Source organism: Anopheles funestus, chromosome 2RL, assembly GCF_943734845.2.
Source record: "Anopheles funestus chromosome 2RL, idAnoFuneDA-416_04, whole genome shotgun sequence".
NCBI classification, from domain to species: Eukaryota; Metazoa; Arthropoda; class Insecta; order Diptera; family Culicidae; genus Anopheles; species Anopheles funestus.
The window spans coordinates 38712394-38737199 of record NC_064598.1 but is presented as its reverse complement, the minus strand read 5'-3'; the positions used below and the strand labels follow the sequence as shown (position 1 = coordinate 38737199).

Below are 24806 nucleotides of genomic sequence, written 5' to 3'. Positions count from 1 at the left end.
TGATTGAGGGGTACCGTCAAGGGACAAGGTTAAATATTTCACTTACTTATTTAGAACCCGAGAGGGGAGGGGGCGTCCGTACACACTTTTTTCTTAGCATGTTTCACGTAGGGTCGTCGACGTATGCGAAGGTGTGCATGGTATTTGTGAATAAACAACAGAAGGAGCAAAAAAAACAACTAAATATATACGCCCCTTCACATCCTTTCTGTTCATCCCACTAACGATACGTCAGGATACGGCGCTTATCGCTTCGCGTCCTTACGGTCATTTAATCAAAGCCATAAATTACCGAGCCACTTCCTCCGAAATGATGAACCGGGGGATCCGTCCCAGTTGACTTCCTGTAGATGAGGTGGCCTGTACGCACGTGGTACGCAACGATCCGGAGGGTGAATGTGCTTTATTAAAAACTCAATTAAATAAACAGAACCTAACAAAAAAAACAACCAACCGTACATACAGTGTACCATTTATGCTTTCGTTTTTTTTTTGGTAAAAATATTTCTGCTATCCCGGTTGGTAAAGGTTTGGGCAATAAATTTTAGCACCGGTCAAGCCTTATCGGATGTACGTATGCGAGGGTTGTGCGTTATTTTCCGGACTCTAGCTGAAGCCTGTTTCGTTCACTGAAGCGTATCCATCAACCGAACACGTGAAACACGTGCGCGAGTTGGTTGAATTAGATTGGGCCCCGTTTAGGAAGTATATAATTAGCTAGCACAACTGACACTTTATTTTTTTGTTTTCTATTGTTTTTCGTGACTGTATGGATGGAACTCTAGAACAGTGAGAGGACTAGTTGTTATTTTGATGACAAGGATAATCAGGTATGTATAGTTCAGTTATATAAATTAATAATGATTTTAAATAATGCAAGAACTTAACACAACACTTTAAACGTATCTTCCGTACTACTTAGTATGGTTTAAGTTCTGCTATACCAACACTGTCGAAAAATTGTAAAAAAGAAATATTATTCAATCAAAACATTTAACACAGCAGAGATGGATGTACCGATTTGACACGATTCAGTAAATGCAATAAAACCTTTCTTCTCCATCTAGTACGACCTACAATGCTTTGATATATGTTTGCTACACGCTTCAATTTGACATTTCTTTTTGCGGGTAATTTAGCTCCACAATAGCTTCGGAACACATTTCCCGTGAGATCCTGCCAAGGACTTCATGTGTATTATGCTTTCGGTATAGTGTTGTGAAAGCGAGATTCCCTTACAAACACCCATTTCAACATTTTTTTTTGAAGGTGGAACTGTAACGAAACACGAAGAAAAAGTGCCGTTGGAATGTTGGCGTGTGCGCGCGTGTGAGTTATTACTTTTTCGCGAAACAAGAACTGCTTCACAGCAGTGTCTTTCCCTGTGGAGAAGCGGCTTGCTGTACCGAGACGAGCCGGCAATTGTTAGCTGTAGGATAAAGGCAGTATTGTATTTGGGTGTGTTTTGTAATGCTTCCGAAGCTAAAGACATGAATGTTCTGTCACAAATAAGCCACGTGATTCAATGATGGTTCGTAAAGCGGGATGCTTCAGTTGTTGGGGTAGTTCGTTTCGGAGTTTTTGATTGCTACGGTAGACAGACAGGATGCCTATTCTCATCTTACAAGACATTATTAGTGGTGAAGTTTCACATACTCGATCGTACGCTAAGTGTGTAATTTATTTAATACCATAATTTTTGCACTAACTCTTGCACATTTTGTACCGTGCAAGAATTCTTGTTTTCAAAATTGATTGGATATTCATGGCCCGCGGCGTTTCAGCTTATTCCACCGAAATAGTTGTTTACTATTGGTATTTTCCTATCAAAACGCACATGTTGATACAAATCAACATCAGTTTTGTGGGGAAATGCACCCAACCACCACTAGCCAGCGCACACGCCTTAGAACCATCGCTTAGGCAGCTTGCCACGAGTGCGCGATCGTCACCAGCATTCAGTTGGAAAAATACACCGAATGACCGCAAGCGCAAACAGCATTTCCCCTTTTACGGACACATGTCGGCTGCATGCGAATGCACAAATATTCAAATTTCATTAGCATTCAACGCGACCAAGAACAAATTTGCGGAATTCAGCGGTATGGTAAATAAAGAAAAAAAAAAGAAATACAAACGTCCGCATGATGGTGTCCAGCGAACCAAACAACCTTTTAGATGGAAAACACTAGGAACCCATTGTTGGCCGGTACCATGCTTTCTGCAGCCGTACGTAGCGGGTATACTAACCCTAACGAACAACTTTCCCGTGGCTGCAGAAGTTTCGAGGTGTGACCTCGTAGCCAGGCTGCCCCTGATGGTTCGTCAGACGGTGACCAACAAAAGGGGTCGCGGAAAGTTTAAAGCTGAATTTGGGAAAATCTAATTTTCTATTCCTATTCGCCAAACGATTGCTGTACGGACCGTCGTTGTGTGTGCGCTGTGGCGGTCAAGCTTTTGTGTGTCGCTACCTTTGCCTCAAACTGGCTGGACAGGTGTGCTCGCGGGCCGTGGATGTACCTCGCAGCGGAATACCAACCTGGCAAATATGGCCAAGTGACCAGAGGTTCGCGGATTGTAAGCAAATATTTGATTAGGGTACAATTTATTTGTCCATAAATAATAAACTTCAGCTATGTGGGGTTCCTTCGCTTCGTATGGCTGTGTTTTGCAACATGATGGAGAGCACACACACGAAAAAAATAGGCAGAATTGTCCATCGCTAACGAAGGTAATTTGATTGTTGTGCAAAACAATGGTTCAATGTGCTGTGTCTTTTTTTCTACACTTTTTTCAGGTGTTTGTTTTTGAAATCTTCGGATTATTTAAACTGGAATTATGGAAAATTAATATTAAAATTTGCAACACTTGGTACTAACCTGCTTTTTTTGCTGATGCTTTTTCAAGTAAATATACATAGAACATTAAAACCTCGATGAATCCTCGCAGTAAACCTCGATTCTAGTGACATCCTGTAAGCTTGACCATTTATCTTCTACTGGAGAGTTGTCTACAATCCACATGCTACTAGAGACTTGTTCAGCAAAAAAAAATGGACTCCCGCTCATAAGAGACACTTTGATCAAATCTCAGTGGGACATAAATATTTAACATTTCGAAACAATTAATTCCCCAACCACACTTTCATTTTCTCCAGTTCCAACACAAGAGTTTTTGTAATATCAAAGACTGAGTTTTGCTAGTTTATTAATTCGCATGGAAAGAATAAATACTTTTCCCAAAGACGGGAACTTCTTCACTTAAACGCTGAGTGAACCCTTCGAAGCTGAGTGGCTCAATAAGTAAACATAAAATTTATTTTGAACGTTGTTTTTACAACCTTCACAGAACGGTATTTGTTATGGAAATGAACAGAATTGGAAGAACAAATTCATATGAAAACATAGTCAATACTGTATCTCTGCTCGCAAACCATAAGACTCTTTCGCACAGATATTTATATTACAAAGCAATCCCCTTCCTTCGGAGGGTTTGCAAAGCGTAATCATCTCGCGGTTACTAATACCCTGACCTAATGCAATAGCACAACAAAACCGAAACAAAACAAAAAAAAACAACAGACAACGATAGAAAAGTTGCCCTTCGCAAAGCTGTTGTGTGCACTATAGTTTGCACTTGAAACCATGCTGCCAACAATCTCAAACCCCTATCACACTCCAGCAGTGTGCAAACAAAGCAATCTTCCTTGATGAAGCCCGCTTTCCCGTTTCCAACCCCACATTTGCTGCCCATTTGCTTGATGAGACTGGTGAAATTCCACGAAACCTTTGCTGCCATGAAAAGCGTCAAATGCAAAGGAAAAGCTCTTGGCCCGCGTCACAATCAAAAGTCTGCTCCTTATTCTTTCGATTGGCCCAATGTTCCGTGTACCACGAGAGGTGGAGATTGGCACAGCAAAAAAAAAAGGGGTAAAAAGTTGAGAAACTTCTCACTGTCCTGCTTCTGGAAGCTGTCAGTGGGGTTTGCGGCGGATGGAACACGGTGGTAAAGTTTCTATTTGAAAGTTGTAAAAGAAATGAAGAACGAGATGGCTCGGAAAAGATACTGTGTACGGAAAGTTTTGTAAATAATTCCCTACAAATTGCTGAATAATAATTCAAAAAAGATGTTTTACACCAGGCCGCATGGTACCGGTTGTCGGAAGCCTGAAGCCGGATATGCTTGCGGTGCTGTGGTGTTTCTCTTTAGCACTGATGCCATGCGGCTGGTTGACAATTACACTGCTGGTCATTATTCTAGATGCTGGATTGGTTTTCTAGAATCATTTAATTCACTTTTATTTTTAATAACATTTTGCGTTTATCCATGTGTATTTAAAGTTTGCAAAACCGTCATCCAATATATAGACTAGGCGCATATAACGGTTCGTTTTTTACAACACCAAGCACTGTAAATTTACTTTCAACACGCGAAAACTCTTACCCGTGGAAAATGAACGATATTTTCAGCCCGAAACTAAGCCACTACCGCACATCATGAACCGGAAAACTTTTGCTCCGACTGCAAATGCTTTGCGTGCTCATTGTTATGGTGCGTTTTGTTGTCTGCATGCCGTCGGAATTGCCATCCCGCTTTATTTCCGCACTCACGGCTAACGAATGCGAAAGGAATGCTGTTAATAGGAACCTTGCATCAGCAACTTGTCTTCGGTTTACTTATCGTACATTCTGTACCGCAAATTTTAGTCTTGACACATCGGTAAGGCACTAAAGAAGCAAGTGCGTTTATTTTTTTCCAATGAAATGTAGCCAGTAAATCCACCATATTACTATCAGCTGTACGGAAGATTCTGTATAACAAACTTTGCAATAACATCCTCTATTGATCTAATTCTAATATAAGTTAAGTGTTCCCACAGCTCGGTGTTTGATATGCGCTCTCAGCTAACTCCTTTTGAGTTCAAAAACATTATTGATGGTGTCTCATTAACTCCATGAACAAGATGTGATCACCATTAACATAAATCGACAGGTGGCTAACCTTGTTGTTGGACCAAATTCTTTATTTCACTTGCTGATCTTTTAATGGACGAAGTCGTGAATTGACTGTACGTAGTAGCAAGCTCCGTTAATATGCAGCAAAATACTTGGATACTATGAAGGAAAATAAAACCTATCTGAAAAAATCTCTTTTTTCGTTTGAACTTATTTAATTGACCATGAAATACGAATAATTTCCTCCAATTCAGCAGGTATAAAGCAAATGAAAATGGATTTTTAACCTTTTATCTGACTTCAATAGTGATTAAATTTGTTCTATTCAATTAATTCGTCAAACTTTAGAAAAAGTAAATAAAATTGTTATTAATTTCACTATATCGCTACCAAACAAATTAAACCAATCTCGTTATCACAAATTTGGAAGAAATTCCAAATTATCTTCATGAACAATCTCACGGATTTCGGATCAATTTATTCCAGAAGGACGATTACTTATTTGTCCTTCTATTTATCAGTTTGAGTACCCCTGCACCACTGACATACTTAACGAAACCGATCGCTTATCGGTTTATACTACATAGCGCAGTGCTTGAGCGAAGATACTCCTCCGTATTGACAGGACGTCATAACAATCAATGTTTACAAGAGTTCCACGTGTTTTCGCGGTCCGCGGCGAATATAAAAACACCGATTATTCTGTTATCGGACGCGCTATGTTTCGCTTTCACGTGATTTCATCCGTGTTTTGTGTTGTGTATGTTCTTAAGCAGCTGGCCTCGATAAAGTGGCAAGTGTTCTGTGAAGATTTAAGTGTTTCAACGGTGTGATCGTCTGTGTTGTGGGTTGTGCTGACCGGTTCATTTTTTGCAGTTGGCTTCCCTGCAGTGGGAAGTCCAACCGATGGTTTTCGGCAGTTCAGTTTTCGCAGCTGGCTTCTAGGCAGTGGAAAATGTTCCGGCAGCATACGACGAGCGGGTTGGTGTATGCGTGCCTCGAGCAATGGAGGCAAAGCCTACAGGGTTCTTAAGCGACCAACGGGCAGCTTGAGTCGATCGAAAGTTAACGCGCGGAAAATCGGTGATCGCGAGAATCCGGAAATATTGCGGAAATTAATAAATTCGACGTTCGAGTAATTCTTGCCCTGGCCAGTTTCATTCCGGGTGTGGTTGTGCGTGCTGGTTTAAATGTGTTTGTGCGAACGCATCATTATCAACAACTCTGTTAACGACTATCAGAAGGACCAGTGGAACGATGAAAGGCTCACAATATCATTAATCGGGGTAAGTTTCATCATTAAAATATCTCTTTTAGGGTAGCCCATCCGCTTCACCACCCAATACCGAATGCTAAACCAACAATAATAAACAAAATCGAAGCATGGATCGTTAAATTTGCTCAGCAATAATAACATCCTCTAGTACCTTGTAGATAGAACTAGTCGCCTGTGTACCGCTCCTCGGCTCGCCCAACCGTTTCTGGACAGCCGAAATTGATTTCGGCATGTTCGGTTGGCAGTTTTCATGGCAACCAAAATCGGAAAATAATCGACAGCCGGTGAAAATGGCAATGCGGCAGAAAAGGGTCTTCGTTTTCACTTCGTTACGTCGGACAAAACGCCGGAACAACCGCCAAAAACCGGTTTTGCCGTTGTTCGTTCAGGTGAAAAACGGAAGATAAATCATACGCTTCGGTGTAAAAACGGTGGCTGGGAAATACCTTTTTGCCGCCTGGAAAATCGATTCGTGTGTAACCGTGCAAGCTTTTCTGGAGGAGAAATTGAGCGTAGGCTATGTTTGTTTCGGTTGCCTTTTGTCAAGCGAGGGAAGGACCGAAAGTAAAACCAAACCATTGAAAACATCATTAGAAGCATGTTAGGTTGCGTGTTTGCATTTATGGTCTGTTTCAAAAGCTACAAACCCAAAACTCTTAAACATCGGTTGAAATACATTTTACAAGAAAGAAGTGAGGAAAAAAACTCCTACACAAAAAGAAAAATACACGCCACAAACGGCAGCGTACGAATCTAAGCTTCTTCCAGTCGGTGGAAACGGTTTTGAATTTTATGCACCAACAAACGCCACAATAAACACTACGCTCTATGTTGCATTTTACTCGAGCAGAAATGCACTTCTGTAGCAATGCAGTTGGGTTTTTCCTGCGGAGGTTTTTTTTCTTCCTTTCTCTCTGCATACAGTAACACACGCCAGCACACAATTTCCACAAAGCACACTTGCTTTCGGCAACAGTGGAAGAGTGCAGTGTGTTATGTCACCGTTTCGACGGTTTGTACGTAGTGCCCATGTTTACTGAAAACTCACTGACTCGTATCAAAGCCAGATTCCTTCAAATTCGACATCGTTGTCGTCGTTGAGCGTTTGCCATCTAAGTCAGCAAGTCAGCGGGAAACATCGTTGCGATTTCATGGTACATTGCTGATCCGTTACGTGTAAACATTCTTCTCAACTGCTTGCAAGACGTTACTGTTGTTCTTTGTGGGTTTGTTTTACTTTGCCAGCAATGCACTTAAAGCCTTATCAAGTTGATAACTAACCAGCATTACTGTAACATATTTTGTTGAGCTAGCTTTGACACAGTTCGATATGTTTTCAGAAAATAAATTACATTTCAGTAAAATAAAATTGAAAAAATAAATATAAAATTCCAATTTATTCCGTCGATAAAATAAATTTAAAATTCTAATGTATTCCTTTTATCTTGTGAAGCTATTTTATTCTATAATAAAACACAGCCAACTATCCATCGAAGAGAAAAAAATGACTAATCATCACTTGCTTTAAAATTCGTAGAACAATAATAAGCTTGCTTCTGAAGTGCGTACCAACATCCCATACCCATTCAATGCCAAAATGGGATATTTTTGTTTCCCTCGCTGATACAAAATATTTCAAGACTCTCGACTCATTCACAGAAGACCATGCTTGAAAGACAACAAAAATTACAACAAAAAAGGAGAGAAAAAAACACAGTCAACACTAATAAAAGTAAGGAGCAGATAAAGCAAAAGACACATCACTCCTCGCCGCGAATGTTTGAAGCCGACCGTTTTGAATCTTAATAAAAATAACTGCCCCGAACGAGGGGACCTCGAGATATCTGGGATGCCTTTTGGGAGCGTTCGTAAAGGGAAAAAAAAGCATTACCATCATCCTCCTTTGCACCAAGGGCCCAACAACACATTGGGACACTGCTGAAAGCGCCTTGAAGAAGCAACAACCCGAAGTCGACTTTGATCGAGTGTTGTCTACTTATGCTTTTGTCGAGTGTTGTTTATGCTGATTTGATGTGTGTATTCTTATGCTCCGTACATACGCGCACGAGTGACCGAAACAATCGCGGTACGAGAGCCCTCGTCATCGGGTCGAGGATGTGTTTCAAGACCAAACATGAGCACGGTAAAGGTTGGAAAAGGAAAATCCGCTAAACATAAGGTTCGGACCAGGGCACGGTCCGAAGAAAAAGGTGCCAAGGTGGCGGTTTGTTTGGATCGAAAGGACTCCGAAGCACATTGTGTGCATTCTTTGACGTCATAGAGAACAAACCCCCGAAACGTGTGGTGCAACGTGGATGGATGTAACAAGAAGGTTGAATGGGTTTTTTTCCCTCTGTTGGTCCTGCCGGAGAGACACAATGTATCAACAAAAACGAACGTTCGAGGAATCCAGAAAACGCAACCCCAGTGTGCCTCATTGTGTCCAGTGTCTCCGGGGGAAACACTCTCGGTTCGCTGCATACGCGAAAGAACCGGACAGTACGCAAGCGACGAACCTTTCCCGAATAATGACGATTCTACCTAATTTGAAATTTCCCACTTAAGAAACGCACGTTTTGACGGCACAGTTTGGAGATCCATTGGTTCGCGAGTCACCCATGCCTGCAAACCCGCGGTGGCCTTGCTGTTCGACCATAGGAAACCTTCCCATTTCAGCCCCGAACCGGGTGGGAAAATGCATTCCAAAGCCGTTGGTTGTTGCTTATTTTGCTTTTTAAATATATTTACATGTTATAAACTTTAGCCCAAACCAGACCCTTGGCATGTTTTAGGAACTCAGTTGTTTTTTGTTTCTTTCACTATGCTTTAGTTTACACCCCTTGCCAAACTCTCGTTAGAGCGTCCTCTTCGGCGGGGAGGGAAAGAAAAAAATATTTCTCTTAACATTCGTTTCGAGCTTGACTGAGTTTGAAGCGTTGCTAAATATACGACATGGACACTGGCCCATGTGGGGCAGTTCAGTTGTGGTTGTGGAGGCTCAAGTTATGCACTGAATTTATCACCTCGTTGCCAACAGCCAACAACAAAGGGCATTAAATTTCGTGCCGAGTGTGACCCGCCGACAGGTCCGACGGTGAAGAACGCACGTTGGAGAAATACACATCGAAAAAAAAAGCATCTTTTTTCGGTTCCTCCTAGCGAGACGGTATGAATAATAGACGCGCGTGAGGCAGATTCTTGGTGGAATATTTCAGCCTTGGTTTGTTGCTGTATGACTAATGAATGCACAAAGTGCCAACGACGTACGGGGATGCCGGTTTGAAGCGTGCTAGATTTTTGTTGTTGTTCGTTTACACAAATGTAAGAAAAATCGCCCAACTAATCGGATGTGTTTATTCATTTTTCATGCTAAATCATATCCATCACATGGTTTTGTTTATGAAGATATGTAAAGAGTGCGTTCCATTCGAATGCGGCCAGGCATGAACAAAGCGGAGGGGGGGGGGGGGGGGGGGGGGTGGGGGGGGGGTCTGGAACGATTAAATTTATGTTTTTTAATATTCGATTTTGCAAACAGTCAAGTCACAAATTTTTGGAGCATTATTGCTGGAACGGGTTATTCCATGTAAAGGTACCAATAGAGTTCTTCTTGCTCAGTAGCTTGATAACATGACACATTTTTAGTGCTTTCCCCCACGTGACAAATTCCACACGTCTGAGTGGTAGAGAAAGTTGTTTGAACCAAAAAAGAGAAGAAAAGATAAAAATCCACTTAAAACATTCCGGAAACACCGTATTCTCCTCTCGAGCGTCGCTTCAACTAACGAAGGATGAATTTAATATCCGTTACCACAACAGGTGACTATTATTGTAATTGAAGAATTCCAATTCCGGTACTGTTTTGCGTTGTGCGAAACGTTTTCATTTACGGCCGACTTCATTATTCAGCTTTTGCCCCAAAAAACACATCCATCCAGCTCGGAAGCACCTGCAGCTAGAGTACTGTGTGGAAGGTGATTCATCAAAATTCTTCATCCTACCGTGGTCAAAGAAAAATCCAGCTCGATCCAATCTGCAACGTTCCAAGGCAAGGAAGTTACGACGACGCTTAAATTCCCCAGCGTATCGTAACGGGAAGCGCACAAGGGATACGCACTAGAAACGCATCGCGTCCTTCAAAACCAGCCTGCCCAGGCAAACGTCAGTGACCTCGGGGAGATACCTTGCAACAAAATAAACCATACTTCCTATGCCCTGCTACTTCAGTTCGCCATTTCCCAAGCAACGCTTGAAGAAGCAAAAAAAAGAACGTCCCCCGTCGGAATAATAACCTGTAATTCTGGAGAGAATGACTGAAGGAGATGGAACGGTTGCCATGGATTTGTGCCGTTCCGTGTTCGGGTGTCCCGCTAGACATTAGACGTCACGTCCTTCGGAGACCCATTTCGGCCAGATGGCGTCTCGGTAAATGGCGACATCGCGTACATATCGTGGAACAACCTCCGCACAAAAGGCGAGATTTAAAATGTGTAACCATTGATGGCAAAAAAGGACTTCTCCGACGGAAGCCTATAATAAGTGGTGAGGAGAAATTTTGAGTTCTAAAATAGAAACGGAATACTTTTCTTGTTGTTGTGTTTTTTCGCTTCAGCCCATTCCATTCGGCTAGGCAAAATTCGCCTAGGTCGTAGGGATCGCCGTTGTTGTTTGCCAAGGGGGAAAATCTTATTAAGTTTTTCGCTAGGATTGTAATAAACTTGGTTGTTGCGCATTTTGGTTGCAGCTTCGCCTTTGCTCTGAGGGGTTCCGAACCATGCTGTAACTGAGCCAAACTGAGGGTTCGGGAAAGGTTGGTGTGGGGAAATTTCGTAGCAAAAGTTTTCCACATCGTAAGAATGTTTGCTACACAGTTGCCTGCGACAGAAAAGGTAGAAAGCAATTCCTCAAATGTACCAACGAGTAAATACTGGTACGAATGGGAGAGTTTATTTCAGCACCGTGACAAACATTCGGCCATTTTGCTTTCGCTTTTGGAACCGCACTGGATGGAGTCATTCGGTTTGGGAAATTATGTTTTCACTTTTACTTTTCAACGAACGGTAGTACAATGTTTATTATGTATTTTTGAAGGAAAAAAACACAACAATTCTAAACAGCAATGAGCGATACGATGGCTAATAATGAGTTTCCAAGGAAGACAAAGAAAATTGCTTCATGTGGCCGCATGGTGTAAAATGGCTTTGAACAGTATAACATTTTCATCAGCATTGGAAGTTATCAGCAGGAATAACTAATGCATATTAGGTATGTAATATACTAATTGTTTTTTTATTTTATGCACTTTGCCTTAAATACTGTCAGTTTGCCATATTAAAAGATCATGCAGTAATCTCACATCAATAGATAAAAAATGTTTTCTTCGAAACTTTCTTTGAATTGAAATAAAATATTTAAAATATAATTAAAAAATAGTACACGCTCTTTTACTATCACCAACTGCACACTACGCTGCACAGTATCCGCACTAACATCCAATCCTGGTCACGGCACCAATGTTTGGATCGTCTCTCGATCGAATGTTAGTAGCGGTGGTTATGAGTTCTGTACTATTTATTAGGCGTGTAGTCGCTTCGAGGATCTCCTACGTTGTGACGAGCTCTCACCGATTTGTCCGCTAGCAGAGCTACGCGCAACTATGCTACCCAAATAACAAATTCCATTATTCGATTATAAACCTTACAATATTATTATTGTTTAAAAATATATTATTAGTAAAATACTAAATTAAATAAATAATGTATCATCAAATGAAAATCGATTAACAAACATTTGAACTCTCTTAATCAGAGTGAAAATTTGAACATTGTTTAAAAAAAAAAAGGATGATGAACGTGGGAAATTGGTCAAAAATGATTCTTTTATTAAAGTACCGTTTTCCATAAAATTTGTTAAACTATTGTCCTTGTAGAAAACTTTATTATTTATTCCTCTTGAATCCCTTCAAACAAGAAAAATTTCTGTTTTCCATCAAAAACATTATAACTAATGCATTGCTTTTGATTCTTGATTGAAAACAACTACCATATATAACATCACTATGAAGTGAAAAATATAACACAAGAAAACTTAAATCTCTTTTTGCAATACACAAATGCAATATAATGAGCAAAGCGCAACAAGGAAAAACGCCTTCTCCATTCTACAGCGCTGGAACAGCAATCTTTCTTTTCCCATTTTCCACAATACACACACCACATGCGGAAGCCATATGCAGCAAACGGTAAATGTGCATTTGGCGAAGCCCGGGAAAAAAGGTACACTTCCACTGCAGGCAGACCACAGTTGCTTCTGGCGCGACACGATTCACGGAACCGATTCGTGGTTCGAAACAAAAAAAACGAGCAAAATCTCATCATTTCGTTTGGCCAAACGACTCTTTTTGGCTTGGGTAAAAATAGCGACCGAAGAGTTTGCCGTTGTTATGTATCAGGTACGAGCGCAAGCAAGCACGCGGGAACTTAAAAGTCGGCACACTCAACCAAAAAAAAAAAGCATGGCGCAAAAGAACACAGACACAAAGCAGATACAAATTAATGTTCGTTTTTGATGTCTTAATTATGAAGTTTCCCCGGGTTTAAGTGACTGACTTGGCTGGGTTGACTGACTGCCCTGATCGGCCCCGGGAATGGAGGGCCCCGTTTGCTTTGAACCGTTGTGGCTTCGATGGGGTTGGTTTACACCGGCAGCTTCGGGGTTCCATTCGCGTGATGGTACAAATATTTTTGAATAGTTACTTGTTAGAGACTTTAAAATTGTCCTTTTTGCCCTGTTTTCCCTTAATATCTACTGTTTGTAACTATAATTGATTGTAGTAAAAAGCTACAATATGAAGATGTATGAAGCTTTTTTTTTCTTCCAAAGCAAAAATTATTCGCATGGAAATGGTCCCAACCTTTAAGGGGGTGGAAATGGGACGATACTTTTAATGCAATGTTAATTACATTTTCTTTTACAAAGTCTAGCTACACACAATGGACCTATGGTTGTGTGTGCGCATGTTTGTAAGCGGCAGCAATCACTAGAAGGACTCCAGTGCTGCGACAAAAAAAAGCGCCTCAGGCTGCAACACTCAAGCAATGATGCACCTTCGCTGCACTGTATAATCCTTCTACTAGACACCACTTTTTCACTCCGGGACAGTTTTTTCTTTCCTTCTTCTTCTATATGCTGAACAACTCAACCCATCCGCGGGAACGGATGAGTTTGTGATGCAATTCGCATTACTTTGTATCGCTTTTTTTTTAGTTGGTTTGGTTTTTTGTTCTTATTTCCTCATCCTACCCGTAACCGTGGCCTAATGATGCTGCAAACGTGATGCGGCGGAAGTGCAATGAGTCGTGCCCAAACTCCTTGACGGGAGAGAAAAGATGGTTCTTACAAGGGAAGGGAGCGAGCGAAGGGTAGCTGGAAAATCGAGTTGATGAATCGTTACGATTCGTGAAATGACGGTTTACGGATTCACAACTTTTAGGCACCGCGACGACAACGACAACAACCGCACCATGAACCGCTACTCTCCTCAGCCGGCCGGGTTGTTAGCGAAATCGAGATCTTAACGATTCGGACAATTGTTTTACAGTTTTCATTTCGAGAGATTTCGCCTTATTTAGCTGGTGCATCGACACGGGTGGGGGGCGGGGAAAACCATGGATGAAACAGAAGAGACGGTAGACCGGCAATGTCTTCGCAGAAGCAGCGAAAAATAAAACCGTTCCGTGGAACCGTATTTTAATGCTGGCAAACTCGTGGCAACATTTCGCAAAAGGGGTTGGGGTTTTAGAGGGGTGGAAAAAGAGGGGGTTGAATTCTGGAGTACCAGTCGTGAAAGAAGTAAATGCTTTTTCGGGGATGCTTCAGGCAAGTGGCACTCTTGCGCGTTTTCCTGCAAACTGATTGCAGTTTAATGTTTGGTATCGTAGAAGGTTGGAAGCCCCCTCTTTAGCCGTTGCGCTGGCATGTTGCTAATAATGTTGTAATGTTTGCGACGCATTTTTTGTGGTTTAATTGGAAAAAGTCGCGAAAAGTTATTATATTATCTTTTTGTTTTTTTTTTCACTTTCAACATCAGATAATTTCAATTTAGAAACTTAAGTGTTAAAACCAAAATTATCTGTTTAAACTAGAAAAATTAAAGTTCAAAACTCAGTTGCTAAACTAACTTTTGAATAATGTTGCATTCCATTCCAAGATGAATCATCCTTTTCAGCGATGTAAATTTTGTGCCCAGCATAAGTATCAAGTCGATTATTGGTGTTAAACTCTTCTCACTAACTGATTCATTTTGCGCTCGGATACTTTACATCGCACCGAAAACGGTGGAAAAAGGACATACAACATGAGTACGGGTTTGTGCCATCGACGGTACTGTAGATCCATTTTTTGCACTTCTCATAAACATTAATCCTTCGGGTCGATTCAGCAAACATGTAATCAAGCAAATGGTCGTAAATATTCATAAGATGAGATTCTCACCGCACCCGTCAAATGGGTTTTGTTTCGAGGGCGCACACATCCAGGGCCCAGCCCAGCCCAGCGAGATTACGCCGAAAGTTGATCCTTTCCAATCAGCGATACACGGGCAGGACGCTGTGTGTCTGTACGAAAGGCCAACCGTTCTCAACTATCTTTAAGCACCGGATCTACATCAGGTGGGCAAGGTGTAATGTAACCCCGCCGGCGGTTGACAACCGCTGTGTGAAGTGGTTTCCAAATATCCCCCTCAAAACAGGAAGACAAAAAAAAGACATCCCTCGGACCAAAAATGCATCCCCGAAATGAAACACGGAGCAGATAGAGCAGACGAAGCCACGACGGAAGTTGGCCACGATGGGAAGCAATTTAAAATGCAAATTTTTGCACCACACAACAATTAAGTGTGATTATTCACATTTAACTGAAAACGCTCTCCGACCGGCCAACCCGGTTCCGTTGGTTTTGTGCAATGGCGCCCCGGCCATCAACCCAGGCCCCCAAAATGACAGTGCGCGCAATAATGACAGCGCGCGCGGTGAGAAACGATCCATATGCATTTGGTTTGGGGGGGGAGCAATTTTCTTGTCAAGAAACACTGAACGAAACAAACACCACGATTGCTACCCTTGACGACTCAATCAGAACGTACTGCGTGTAATGACGGTATGTGACCCTTCCCTTGTCTCAATTATAGGTGTGCGATCGATTGTGTGTGCGTGCGTTCCAATAGAAATTCCTGTCGAATCGAGGCAGATGGAATCAATGGGGGGAAAAAATCATCTTCTCACCTTTATAAGGATATAAAAAATGGGATAAGTATTGATGATTTTCATACCGAACCCAGTACACTTTGTAGGTGGATCGATCCTACACAATCGTCTCGTAACAGAGCCGCCATCGCCATGACATGTGTTATTACTCACATCTCCACTATAGGCAGCATCAGCAAGCAACAACAACGAAAAAAGAAAAACCTTATTCTGAAATGGTTTTCATGCCCACGAACAGCTTCAACCACATTGCCGTTTTGTGCTGAAGTAATAATAATGAAGCGTGAAAAAAAACCCGCGCGGCGACCCTTCAACAGTCGCCTGTTCCGGTGCTCTCTGTGGAGTCCGCTAAGCGATCAGCAAGCTCTCGGCTGCGTACACGTGCGTGATTTGTGTATGAATGCCAACACCACCGTTGCCATCATTCTCAACGTCGAGTTGCCGACAAGTGTTACCCGACAGTAGCAGCAACGAGTCCGGATGTCCTGTGCCCTGGCACACGACAGCGACATCCAGTCGAGTGGGTGTCGGTATTTGAATAATAAAAGATAATCATCGGCGATTAGTGGATCGTACTCGCATACGAAATTATGCTGTCCACGCGCACGATTTTCGCGTCCATCGTATGTCCGCCCTTGGCCCGTGTGGACCACGAGTGGCAAAAAAGGGGTTCTTGTAAAAGTGATTAAAATGAGACGCCGCCACCATTTTTCGGACACGGAATATTCGGGATTTTGGGAATGCCGGGGAACTCCCCGTGCACGGCACGTAAATCCGACCTGGTGTGGTTGGGCTCACACTCCGTACGGCTTAATGCGGAAAAATGCGCCCCCTCCCACAAAGCTGAAGCCTCTGGTCTCAATGGCCGCGGGTAGTTTGGGGCTTAGCTGGGTTTTAGCGGCCATGGATCAAAATCAGCACGGAGCGGTGTACGCAAATTATGATGCCGAAGACCGGAAGGGACGCAAGGTATGAATAGACAGTATTTACGCCCGCCGACAGCCTTAAATGTGTACACTTTCGAAATGATCCGATTAATGTTGATAGGATTTCACTGACAATGGGTTTTTCTGCTGCTACCGCTGCTGCTGCTGCTGGGTAACCATTCTAGCGGTCGGGGAGTTTACTGCTGCTGCTGGGCTAGGTTTTGGGGATGGAGAATGATTTACCCACACAGCTTACATAGTGCGTCGATATGAAACTGCAGCGTGTCCTTTTATTCTGTGGGATAAGCCAAACTTTCCCATCTTGTGTACGTAGCCATGTTGCGCCGTATGGATTAGTATGAAAGGACCTGATGGTTCTTTGAGGTATGAAGGTTGTAGAGGAATTTTCATACATTTAATATAACTTTTTATAACAAGTAACCTTTAGTTACAGCAACCTTTAGTAGGTGTTGTAGCAAATCACAATTCGCGTAGTCTATTAAAAGTACTTCATGAAAAGTTCCAAAATGGCGAAAACATTGAAGACTGAAGATAGCTGAACAATTCCAGAATTCCCAGATATGAGATTCGATGCATTGGAACTCTATACCATGATACCCCTTTCCAGTTAGCTTCAGATGTGATTACTAAGCCACGAATTACAAGCACCATAACTGCTGCTCCCTATAGACATCTTGGTCTTGGGTGTCTTCACGAAACATAAAACTAAACTAACCCGAAAAAACGGTTCGTGTCTCACCACATTTTCGTCGCACACTCATTCAATTAGCTGCTCCTTTAACGCTTTTATGAGACTGAAATATGAAATTAAAAATTCTCCCTCAATTAAACTATAACAAGATCACTTAAGCTGTTACTGATCCACATTCAAGTAGAAAAAAATGAACCTAAGTAACGAGCCACAAGTGAAGTAATAAACTGTGTCCACCAAAGCTAATCAAGCACTTTTGCCTTTCGCTTAACTCTACGCCATCATGGTTCAATTACATTTTTATCGACGGTTTTTGCTTCTTCATTCCCGCCTCCCGACTCCGCACAAGCTCTAATGAGCTGAAACTGCACTGGATCATAAAAATCAAATATTACTCAAACCGGCTACTTCTGCGTTCCGGCTGATACGAACCGTGCTTCGTAATCGATTTCAGCTGTTGATACTTGCCGTCTAACATCAAGTCGGCCCCCGGCGGCCACAAAACGTTTGCCGGAAGATTGAAAGATTTTATTTTGCAGCAAAAGAGAAGCGCCAGCGAAGAAGATGGTCGAGCTTAAAAATACCGAAAATGTCGATCAGAAAACCCCCCCGTACAGTCGGTGGCATCCGCCATGGTATCAGCACCGAGAAGCTAGAAAGATGGCTGCTGCCTGAAAATCACCCGGCAAGAAGGCGCAAAGAAAAATTGCGCGATGTTCGATTTTTTAATGCTTCTCCATCAAGCTTTTTATTTGCTCATCAATCTTAATTCATCCCTCCCTAATCGATGGACGAACCACATCGGATGGCCGAGCGGACGACCCCCGGTGTACACGATTCCGAACTACCGACGAGCGTCACGTTCCATTTCGAGCCCGCGGAACGGTATAAAATGCATTATCTATGTTTTTGCCTTCGCTCTAATTTTTATGTGATCTGCAGCACTTAGGAAAAAAAGGGCAGCGTGTCGGCAGCACTGAACCTGACAGCGACAGGACAGCCTCAGATGCCACAATTCCCAGCCACGTCCGTGGGACGGCATCTCCTCTACACCCATGGGAAAATAGAAAGTACCTCCGGCCAAGTCCGAAACACCGCTTGGGGGAAAGTGTGAGTTTTAGGACACTTGTTTTCCATTTGATTAACTTCAAAACCTACCGTGATTGTGTGCACAGGGTGGCACAAATCGCACCCCAAATGTACGGTTCGTTTCCTTTTCTGTTTGAGCGCTTCACTCCCTGCCTTTCCTGCCGCGTTGCTGTTACGCGGAGAGTGTTTATCGGAGGCGGTGCTGACCGTTCCGGTACGATGGTTGAACTTCCTGTCCTGGTTTAGGTTGATACGAAACTTAAAACCCTCCTACAGGCCCTTGAGCAAAGTTTTTCTTCCTCACATGAGGAGTCCTTGAATGATGTAATGTGCAGTACATTGACACTGGATATGACACGGCTTCTAGTGTGTAATCTACTTTCGGTGTTATAATTTTATCTAGTGAGGCAATGTACTGGGAGTGATAGATGGTAGAAATTGGAATTATTTATTAGATATTTCCCTTCAAGAATTTAAGGATTTTCCCTCAGTTTGGAGAACAAATTTTACATCAAAATATAAATTCCCAAAGGAAAATTAATACCAAGCATGTGAAACTAACTGATTTACATGTTTGTACAAATCCAATAATATTGGTTCTTCTTGAATTATTAAAAGCTCTCGAGTAATTTTGAGCAAAGATGCATATGTAAATATATTGAAAAATATTAAAATATATTTATATTATTATTATAAAAAGGGGTTAACTTAAAAAAAAAATACGTCACGAAGATTCAAAATCTATCGTTAGTTGTCTACCAAGAAAAGCTAACCAATTTCACCGGATAAGCTACGCCTCAACGGTGCGTTTGTCAAAATGATAGATGTAGAGCTTGCTTCAACTTAACACCACTCTTGCACACCTTCAACCATCCATTAAACGGTTTCCCAAGTCCCGTTCGGTCGGCATCCAAGCCCCCAAAAATGACCTTCGAGCCAAAAAAAAACAACACAAACTAACACCGGACGAAACGAAACAACAACCAAGAACAACCGCGTCTTCCTGGCGCGCCCTGAATAGAGATCAATTTTCTTCACCATTCCCCCGGTCCTTTTATCATTGTGCACGTTCAGAATTTTGACAGTTGATCTTTTGCCGAAAATAACTAGGCATGTGATCATCATTCGTCATAGGCCGCGGAATGCGCTGACGTGCGCTTCGCACCAATCGCAAACGTAGAATTTCGGCATAGCTGTACCACTTTCCACCACCTCGCGTGTGTGGGGTTGGAGGATGTCCACGGAGGGATGGAAAAAGTACACAATCGAACTAACAACAAAACCTTTGCACATGGACATTCGAATTTGGGTAGAAGGCGCTTTTACGGCCCGCTTCGAACGATCGATAATGTCTAGGGTACCGCGTCCGGGACTGTCCGGATTGGAAGACACAGGAAAACCGAAATGCCCCTTTCCCAAAAATGGTCCGTTTGATCACCGAGAAACACCAATTGTCGGGACATAGTCTAGCGCTGTGTTTTTTTCTTTTTTTGTTGTTTCCGCTGGCCTTCCCTTTAGATCAGTTCTTTTTTCTCTCTCTTATTCCCTCACTCTTTGCTTGCGTGTACCTGGTGGTGGTGGTGAAAAATGGTAATGATTGCCTTCCCGGCGTCATTAATCTTATTCTCATTCGAACTGTAATAATGGAGTGAAAAATGTCTTTATTAAGCTATCGAACTGGTGTTGCCCAATTGGGTCCTGCAACCGGTAGGCGGTAAGCCGGAGGTCGTGGTGCCCAAAAACCATCCCAATGTGTGGAAATGAATTCACAATAGGAAAAAGCATCACATCGTGTCAGAAAAATATTGATCAATTCCTGAACCCCGAACCCCGTGTATGGTGTGTTTAGAACGTGCCGCAGCTGAAACACGAACTACGAATTAGGGGGTTTCGGTTCAGGGATTCTACCTAACGCACACCTGGGATGTCTTAAATACCTGCGAGGTATTGTGGATTAAAGAGCAAAAAAAAAAACAACAACAACACATCATTTTGTCTGGCGAGACTCTAGGAAAGTTAATGAACAAAGCTTCAGTTATGGAAGCTAGAAATTACTTTTGAAGATCAATTCCTTTTTAGGACGGCGATTGGATCCAAAATACCTTACCAGGTGCGTACTGTATTCCATCAGCACGAAAGCAATCTGACCATGAAAGCAAAAATCCATAAATCGCTCTCGCTTCCAGTGCATTAACTTTCTAGCCAGCAACAACACGGGGTAGTTCTACCGGGCGCACTCGTCTTAGATAATTTCCCCGAGATGCGTCCGCGCGTGAACGATCGCAGCAATACGCGCCCGAACGGGCGAGAGATAAATTAAAGTTTACAACCCTATCTTATCTCATCAATTAAATTTTATCGCCCATTTTCATCGAACCGCAACCTTTCGTAATTCGCACCGACGATGGCGGTGGCCATCACAAGAAATGACTCACCGGCACGAACAGATCCGCCATTTGCCAATCACGTACGTGCTTTTGCGTGCACGAATACCTACCTCGTAGTCTACCGGTTGATGGATTATCTGTCGAGTTGCTTTCGTATAGTAGTTATCCGTACTGGCCGAAAGAGAATGGTGATGGGGGTGAGAGGGTTATGATATGAGACATTTACCGAGGCCGGGTGGGTGGAGTTGTTGTGGTTTGTTGCGAAGTAAAGTCATAAAATTTGCGTGAGATATACACCCAAACACCTAAACCTGGGGTGAAGGGAACGAGAACGATGGCAAATGTTTTAAGACACCTTCGAGGCTAGTTCAATAAATCCATGAAAAAAAAACTGGTCTCTTGCTCAATTGTCGATGCAGTCGAGACTTCGGCAGAATCGGTCGATGGAGACCAGTTTCGTGACAAGGTACGAGACTGCAGTCTGAATGCTGACGATGTCATTAAGTTTAATCGATCATGAATGCTAATATATACACCTTGCGCAATCACAGTAGGCAATGTCAGCGCGTCGGTACACCACCATCGGACAGGTTCTTGGCGGAATCGGAATTGTGTTTCGAGCATTTGCTCGATTAGAAGTCTATTTCGTATGGAGTCGTGTATATACCAATCAAAGTAAATAGTTTATGGCATTGATTACCAACGACTGTAAGCTAAACTCTTTTTAACGTTGGGGATTATCCGACTACTACACACAGCGGACATTGATATTCACTATATAATTTTGATCCACTGAACTATTTAGTAGGTCGTATTGATTAATTCAAGCGAAAATTTTATCTTCGGATTAGAGAATTATTGACTTATTTACTTAAGAAAACCATCATTATTATTTCTCACAATAGGTGTATATATTTATGTAAATACTCTTAATTGTATGATTAATTACGCGAACGTAAACGAACACGTTCGTAGAAGAAGACGACTGCATAATATATTCAAATGGTTCGACATGGGATACATTTTTGTGCTGGATTCTTGATAAAAACTCCCTAACATTTTCCACAAACACCACCCCGGCCCGGACAGTTGCTAGGAATGCAATGCCTCCCAAAACGCCCCACAAAACAAAACAGCTCAATCGGAACCTCCAAATCAACAGCTTCATCTTTCACCTTATCAACCCAGTTCCATCTTTAGCCTTTGATTGGGGGAACGTTCTTCACCACACGCACAGTATTTATGTGTTTCTCATTCTCATTACAAACGCAAGGCATCGATTTCGATGACTTTGCAAATGAGGAATGGTTTGAGTTTCCACCGTTTTGCCAGCGCGCACCATTCGCAGCAGGGTGTCCTAGAGCAGGCCTTCCAGGTGTGGTGGGGCGAGATAGAAAAATTAAACATAAACTTACACACAGACACGGCTATTCCACCTAGTCAAATTACCGTCGTTTGGAAGGACCACATTTTTCTGGACATAAAAATTCAAACGTCCAACCTGAATGTTGGTTGGAAAACTGAAATTCACCCCAAACCGAAGCATGTTGGAGGATGGCGGCTATTTGTTCTCCAAACTCCGAAACTATGCTTCGGAACATGTGAAAGAATGTGCATAAGCAATCTGTGGTGACTGCCAAACATTGGGCCTGACTGGTCGCCGATGGCCGACGACTACATGTGGAATTCGTCTGGTCGGCCCTGTACACCATAAATCAAATGTTTCGAACCGGTGGACATGAGGGGGGACAACAAAATATGTTAATATGATTTGCACTTTATTGTCCAACCTTAGCATGTCGATGGTGGAGAACCCGTGTTTCTGAGCGGCGGTGGTGAGGCCTTTTTGGGTGCAATAAATTGACTAATCAGCTGGGGTGTAGTTTTTCATTCTGCGGATATTTTCAGTGACGTGACTTCACAATGATCACCCGTTTGTTGAACCATCCGTCTCTAGTGTCGGGTTTCTGCATAGCACGAACGATCTTTAATTTGATTTTGATACAAATTTGCAATGATCCTGACACAACAGAGACAGAACACCACCCCAAGATATACGCCAAGAGAAACGTGTTCTAATCACCTATTCACCTTCAACGTTTGCTTTCTTTCGTTACGACGATGGCTCGCGAAACACAATAAAACGGCATGAGATATTCTGCTCCGACGCGGACCACAATTCATCGGATATTCTTCGCTTGTAACATCATAATCACAATCGTTATTGCGTTGTGCGAAGCCATTCATCGGCATCATCCCCTTCAAACGGTGTGACTTTTTCAATGGCCGATAATCGTTTCTCATCACAACAGACGATTATTAAGCTTTTGACGGCATCAAGCTTGGTCTCGTCGAGCTCTCTTGTGGATCGTTGCGAACAAGCGTGCCGATCTGCATGCACTTCAACTTACCCGAGAGTCTCACTCATCCGTAAGGGTTTAATAGCGGGGACGGTATGGAAGATAGCGATCGTTCCGGTTTTTGAAGAAGTGGATAGTTTTTCCCTGTCGCTAGAGCCCATCGTGAGCCCTCGTTCGGCAAAATGGTGCTGATGGGCCATGTATGCACGGATACAACAGCAAAGGGGGCAAGCAAATTATGAAGTTAAAAAGGCAGGATATCTTGTCGGTTAGAAAGGCCGTAGTTCGGCCCACGCGTCGTACGAAGACACCGTCGTGACCGGTGCGATGAGATTGTGCACAGCTTCAAGTGGCCATATGAGTCGCCTGTTTGTCATGTTGCAGCGGCATGTGGGTTGTAGCTGTCGTCTCAATCGATCGAACACTTTGTGTCACCAGAACTCCCTTCCCATTAAAGCCCTGCATCCGTATCTCAAGGGCATGTCTCGATCGGCCGGAATCGATCAAAAAACTCTACCGGTAAGCATAATGTTCCATTTTCACCGTCAGACGTTCCGGACTACCACCCACGCGGCTCATGGAAGGGCAAGGAGATCTATTTTTGTAATCATTTCTATCAACACCATCAGCACGAAGCGAGACAGGCCGTCTTTCGTCGACGTTTTGTGCTGCACTATCTGGTACCCTTGTTCTCTACATTCGAACCGTTCACGCTTCGATCGAATCTCCGCACAAACCCTCGACACGCTCATCCTGATACGGATCCAAACCTCGAACGGCAGAGTCCGAACTCGCTTTCGCGGGCACCACGGGACGCAATGCATTAGTAAAACTCATCCAGCTAACCCTTCTACCGTCCCGAAAAAAAACACCAAGAGAAAAGGAAGCACACAATGTTGCAATCTCACCGCCAGATTGTACACCTCGTCTACGAACTACGAACCTCCAAATGTGAGGCCTTCGTTAGGGGCCTAGTCGCTCCCGATCCCGGTGAGATATCGGATTCGGGTGGTGATTGACTTTGTCCAGCTGGCTGATGTACCGAGCGAGCCGAGGGTAAGGTCCTCCGCAGTGTGGCAGCTGTACCTTATCAACATATGGGCCGATCGGGACCGATGTTAGACATTGTAATTAGATTGTTGATTGATGATAGTACGCGGCAGGAAGCCGATGTTTATGGAGGATATCGTTACGTTGCTCTTTTACTATTCAAGTTCCACGATGGGAAAGGGAATTCCAACCCAACCGGTAAGAATGAAGTGGATGACTTTAATGTGAGTTTAATACTTGAATTTGTTGTGTAATTATCAGCAAACAATAAGTATTAATGTTAATGTTAAATTGGGTGTTGGATCAAAATAATATCATAGTCCAGACTTCGTAGTAGTTATGCTCCAAATCTCTTTTTATTTTGTTTTATTGAGCTGTGATTATAGTTGATAAATATTATACAACTGTAATATTAATCGGAGGCGATAGAGGACGCTAAAAATTCGATTTTGATCTAGGACATTGGACGAACAGAATTGAAAAATGTCTACCCGTTCAAGAAGGACGCGATTTTTAAGCTCCAAGGGTTTACCAAATTTGGTTAAAAAATCCATACTATAGACAGACATCCCCTAAAAATCTGTAGACGAAGGAATAGCAAAGAATCTCTTCGATCTTCCTGGTAGTTGAAGAAATTGAAAAATCAGTAAAAAGAAACAGTTTCTAGACAAGAATATATTTTTTGGCGTATTTTTCAGCCGATGCCAGTAGGTGATTGCATTTTTAGTAAAAAAAACGGCTTACAAAGCTTTGTTGGGAAAGCCTCAAACAGGAGGAACGTATACAAC

At 42.6% G+C, this 24806-nt stretch overlaps 1 protein-coding gene across 2 annotated transcripts in view; it reads left to right on the top strand.

The window, feature by feature from the left end:
- The first annotated feature begins 5568 nt into the window (after positions 1–5568).
- LOC125761903 (uncharacterized transmembrane protein DDB_G0289901) overlaps positions 5569–24806 on the top strand; it is a 275515-nt gene continuing 256277 nt past the window's right edge. For both annotated transcript variants that reach the window (XM_049423482.1, XM_049423473.1), the window contains exon 1: positions 5569–6241. The gene's annotated coding sequence lies outside the window, so the exon portion shown is untranslated. The remainder of the gene's footprint in view (positions 6242–24806) is intronic.